This window comes from Etheostoma spectabile, chromosome 10 (assembly GCF_008692095.1).
Source record: "Etheostoma spectabile isolate EspeVRDwgs_2016 chromosome 10, UIUC_Espe_1.0, whole genome shotgun sequence".
Classification (NCBI taxonomy): Eukaryota; Metazoa; Chordata; class Actinopteri; order Perciformes; family Percidae; genus Etheostoma; species Etheostoma spectabile.
Window position 1 is genome coordinate 25,426,777 of NC_045742.1, and position 6,000 is coordinate 25,432,776.

The 6,000-nt window shown below is 40.4% G+C and overlaps 1 protein-coding gene across 4 annotated transcripts in view; it reads left to right on the forward strand.

Moving 5' to 3' along the window:
- The window catches only part of LOC116696462 (stromal membrane-associated protein 1), a 226,517-nt gene that overhangs the window by 37,706 nt on the left and 182,811 nt on the right, over positions 1-6,000 (forward strand). The window lies entirely within an intron of this gene.

Genomic DNA, 6,000 nt, shown 5'->3' on the forward strand with positions numbered 1-6,000 from the left:
GCTAACCTGGGCCTCGTTAAACAACAAACACAGCTGCCAAAGGTTAACCTACGTGGTTAAATTAACCCCCTGTCTTGTTTTCCCATACGTGTTGGGTTCAACGTGAAAAAGAGACTATCTCGCCCGGTAGGTGCATGTCTTTCCTACTTCTACTGGGGTGTGTGCTGTGTTAAACTGACTCTCCCAGAATCTGCATGGTTTCACATCAGAAGACTGCTGCTTGCTATGGTGACCCCAATATAGCTTCGAGCCCACTACGTTGGCGTCTTTGCCGGGCCAGCCTCACTCTTCCTTGTTTTTGTAGTTTAGGTTATAAAATGTTGTATTTACAAAAGTTTGTTATGTGGAAAAACAAATGTCTTTGTCTTCAGTAGTGTTAGTGTAAGTCTGGTGTACAGCCATCCCCTTGAGGCTGTTTGTCTCTGGTTCCAGCCTGAAGCAGTCTTCTCAATCTTTTATTTACACACCAGCCAATGACTGAGTTATCAGTGTCACAAACACACACGCCCCCCTCATGTCACCTGTCAGCTAACTACTCAAAAGACACTAAACTGACACTAAATCCAGTCATACAGGCACACTCTGGCAAAAGAAAAGAGTCTATCACCTATCTATTTTTGCGTGGGTTTTGAAGCATAAAACAAAAAAACTGCATATACAGTACATGTTAATTTTGGTAATAAATGGGTATTAGATCATCTCCTCTTGTGATCTTGATCCAGACTCAAGGTTAACTGGGCCTGCTCAGCATTTTTGTACAGAGCCAAGTCTGTTTCACCTCTGTTCCAACACAATATCACCAGATTGTTCTGGTGTCACATGTGATGTGTGTTTTTCTAATTGATTATCAACAAAGGTAATGAGGCATCATCTCCTTTGTAAAAGCTTATATCATGCAAAATCATTTCTTTTTGTTCCTCTGATAAAATCTTTTTTTTTTTTTTTTTCGCTGTGAAATCCAATTAAATTAATTACTTAGTAGATACAATCATATTTACCAGGAATGTAGTTAAATCAAAGGTAAAACTAAGTGATACAGTTGCTCAAAATGGCCGATCCTGCTCCACCTGTTTCCATAAAATAAATTACCAATACCAGTAAAGTTAAAAGTGCAATATGTAATACTGACAGTGAGTGTTTAAAATAGTTTGTATTTTATTTATAAAGGACAACACACATTAATCAACATTTCTGTAAATGTGCCAGTGTTAGCCAGTCGGCTAATTTTCAACCATAGTCTTATAGTCTGATTTTAGACCATGGAGGCAGGAAAGCAACAAAAAACATTAATAAAGGTTAAAATATACACTTAATAATCAAAAAGACACCATACAAACAGCTAGAGCAGAAATATAAGCCTTTTTTTTTGGTATGCCATGCAGAGCTGCAGAAAGCAACAGGACACTGGCAGAGATTACTTATCAACAGTAGCTCCTCCACTAGTTACTGCAGTACAAATACAAAATACTGGCAAGAGTCGTCTCCCCCGCTCCCTCCTCCCCAGACTCGAAGTTCACGGAGGTTGCCAGGCTGAGACTGCAGCATAGTCTTTCCAAAGCGCGCTGAAAGAACATCCACAACAATGTTGCTAGACGCTTGTCTCACATAGCCAGACATTATTCCACAGCACAGCGGAGTAGCTAGCGTTAGATGCTAGCTATATTGACAGTCGTAGAAGCCCGTGCTCACGCAGAGCTCTGTACCCAACTGACTGACACACTTTTCTGGCTTAGAATTACAGTAGCAACCGTTAAAAATAGCACTAACTTACCTTCCCGTCCTCGCCACCCGACTGAACACACTTAATTGGCTTAGAATTTTGGCAACAATTGCTAAACACACTGCAAACTCATTGTCCACCCCTCAAAATTTAAAGATCTGATCTGCAAACCTGACCTGGCTGTCATACTGGGCAGTTGGTAACAACACACAGGGTAAACACAAACAGAAATTCTGTCATGGAACGGAAATTTCAAAACGAGGAAATACTGGCTTTAGCATTGTTGTCAGAAAAGATAGTATTTCCACTTAGCATGTTTCCTTAATATCTGATGATGCATTGAGGGCATATTTTGATTTATTACAATAAATATATTACATAGTGGACCTTTAAAGAAAATCAACATTTGCTGCCCTGATCTCTCATGCTATTTATGGTTAATCTTACTAGTTTTTATAGTAGTGTGAACTGTAGAATTTAAACATCAAGGACTGTCTTGAAATCTAAGTTGACACTGAGGTGCAGTTACAGTGCACTCATCACTGACTGTTAAAAATAGATCTTCTCGTCTATGAAATGACAATGCAATGCAGATTTTTCCTTTAAATGACAAATGTATTTAATATGGATGCCACGGATACAACTTTTTTCAAACAAAGTACGAGTACTTACATTTGGGTTTGCCGATACCAAGTATGGATATGAGTACTTAATAATACCATTACAGTTATAACAATTACTTTGAAAACGTGTATTATTTGAACCTGAATGCATCACCTTTATGAGGTAAACCTAAATGCAATATTTAGTCCCATCGGTGCCCACAGTTAGTGGTTTGTTACATAACTCACGGGAAAGGCAAAAATGTTGCTACACCGGTAACTACAGGGAAACATGAACATTTTCCAGTTCTGTTATTATTATTATTATTACTATTATCTCCAACTCCGGCAGTGGCTATGGTGTCTGGAAAAGTCAAGCTGCAGGCTACCGGTAAGCTACGCTTTGTCTTTAGCTATATAATGTTGCACGTCCCGCACTGGGACCTACAGTGTTTTAACCCTTTCCAGTGAAATACAGCCACACTTTAGACCTGTTAGCTTTAAGTTTTTTAACCGTGTTTAAGCAAGCTATTAGCCAATGGTAGGTTAATGCCTACCTACCAAGTGTAGTGCTAATCAGCATCTACAAGCAGTGATGAATTAAGGGGTAATGGAGTACAAGTAGTTTTATGAGTACATGAGCACAATATCAGACCCGATACCTGATACTGTTATTGGTATCACTGCATCCCTTCTCTCGCATAGCCAGACCTTTCTTCAACAAGCTGTGGAGGAGGGTCTGGCTAGTCCACACGGCATTCCAGGATGGGAGAAAAACGTGCTCTGGTTTGTTGGCATTCCTTTAAACCAATCACAATCGTCTTGGGCGGTGCTAAGTGCCGGACAGAGTCCCGGCGCCTCTGAAAAATAGCCTCGGGAAGGAACTTCTGGTTTTGGTGGAAAATGTGTGCATTCAAAGGTTGTTTCAGTTGTGCAACAGAAAACTCAGATTGGCCAGATAGTCAAGTTAATACCAATGATATACAACTATTCATATACTTATCAGTATACATACTGATCTGTTTAACCCTAATACATGAAATCACCCCCGCAATGGGGCTTTTTCTGTGTCAAATTGAACTCGTCATCATCACACTTCAGCTACGTCGGCACATCGTCAATCATTCCCAGCAGCAAATACGAAGTGACAGGCCCCGCTACATCAGCATCATTGCACACATTTAAGCAGGACACCTCTAGCAGTGTCTGTGTACCAACAGTGAAACAGTGGTATCCAGTTTGCCCTTTTCCACGATACAAGACAAGACAATCGTGTGGTTAACAACACAGCAGCATATGTGCATATTTCCACCAGCAGACGGAAAATAAATAATCTCCCTGTTTGAAATGCTGCTCTAATACCCTATCTTGTATCTGGCAGGCCCATTTGTGCGGGTGATCATCATTCTTCAATCTTTTCAAGTCCATTAGTCGTTGTGACAGCAGCGCCGCTGGTTGAAAACAGCAGATAACGGACCCAGGATTAGAGGAGCTACTGCCTCAATGTGTGTGAGCACTTTCTGTGTGTGCTTCTGTGTACATACTCACAAATCATTTTGGCCCTGCTATTTACTGTGCCATCCATCTAAAATACAAAATGGACTTGGATTCCCCTGCCATATTTGTTATTTTGTTCCACTCCAACATTAGGTGACCATAACATTACAGAATAGACTGTACCAGTCTAGTCTTGCATTGTCAGACCTATCTCCACAGCGCTGTGAAGTAAGGTCTAGCTACACCCCAGATGCATTCTGGTATAACACTCTGGGTTGTTAGTATTTCTTTAACCAAGTGGTCTTGGGCAGCGCTGAGCTCCGGACACAACGACAGTGGCTCTGCAAAATAGTTGGAAGGAACTAGTTTTGGTAGAACAATTTCAAAAGAAAACGTCTCTTACAATATTAAATTAACTATTAACATGATGCAGTGACTTGAGCTATTTGAATGAGCTTGATACATGGTTAAATATAATTTGCTTTTACCAGTGTGTCACCATGTATACTTTGTCCACAGCAATCCCACCAATCAGTCCCAAAACGTCCCAGTGAGATATTAAATGCCGTAAACATATTCTTTGTAAATCTTTACAATCGTTCACCAGAAAGAACCAAGCAGGCCTGCCTTGTAGCACCATCCACATTTTCTTCAAAACTTTCCATTTTTAGTGTGCAGCTGGAAGTTTGTTGTTGTTTCCCGAAGCCGAGCCTTGCAAGGCGAGGGACATCCGGCGATTATCATCGATCCAGACTAGGACAAGACTATTTGAAACTGTCCATTTCACTCCAGTGTCCACAACACTTTGTAAATCCTTATATGGTCTGTATCACTCTAGAATTTAATGCAATAATCAAAATACATGACACTAGTCTGTTTCACTCCAGTATTCCACGCTTACTCAGTCAGACCCTCCACAGCCACAAGACACATTAACATAATCAAACTCACATTGATATTTGTTCAAAAACGTAGCCAAACTACTTCTACTAAATCTTTTTAAATGCTCTTGTTCAAACATCCTGTTTTACTAAAAATATTTATTTTGTATGTGTGTATTTATGACAAAAGATGACAGAAGATCACACCAATGCGTCGCAAAGAGACATCATCTCCACAACGGCTCTTTGTACTTCTGTTCTAACTTCTGACTTTTAGGCTTTTGTAGCAGGATATATTATTTGTTTTGTCTAATATGAATGTGGAAAACGTTAGTGATATTGTAATGCTTGCTACAGTTACATTTCAAGTGATAAATCTGCAAAACACATTTTCCTCTAATTGACTGCTTTGTTCTAACCCTGCTGGGCCCTCCCTCTCTTCAGTCTCTCTCTATCTTGCTTGAGTCGAGCTGAGACGGGCCGTTTCAGACTGCTGCAACTTTTCCTGCAACGTAAAACGGTTTTGTCTCGTCGTGAATCTTTGGTCTGAATTGGGCTTTACAGCCGTGTGAAAACTCTATTTAGTAAAATACAATGATCTTCCCATGAGTTTCTTGGAGTATTATCAAAATCCATGACTTTCTTTGTGTACAGTGCTTCTCTCAAAATGTCATCATCAGTGGGAACCCTGATAAAAGACATTACATCTAGACGTGGATCTTATCTCTGTAAAATTACATTTCTAATATTGTTTAGTCAAATTGATGGATCAGAAAAAAAATGTAAAAGATTGTTTTCATTAACCATAGAAATGATGTGGCCGGGGTGTTTTGCATTAAGATTCCTGCCACTGCCAAAACGCCGTGCTAAAGATGCAAGTGTGTGTGCACACATCCTCAAACTCCAATTCACACGCTCCCTAAGACACGCCACCATTACATCTGCGCTAATCCCGAATCTCTTATCTCGCTATTTCAGCAGTGATGCTTCTGTCGAGTCGAGTAATAGACTTCAAAAGACTGAAAAAATGATGACCGCACGCACAAGTCGAGCTACGAGATAAGCTGGAAAACGCAGGCTGCTGGAGCTGCATCTCAAACACAGCGCTCATTTATCACTGTTGAATGAAAACAGCAATACAGCGAATGGATACATGATTGCCAAATGATAGGGTGGTCATGTACACATGACCACAAAGGAGTGTTAAATAAAGACGAATGTTACACTAATGAAGGACCTACTAACACACCATGTGGACCACAGACATGGGCGTACATTTCATCTAACAGGGGCGGGGGGG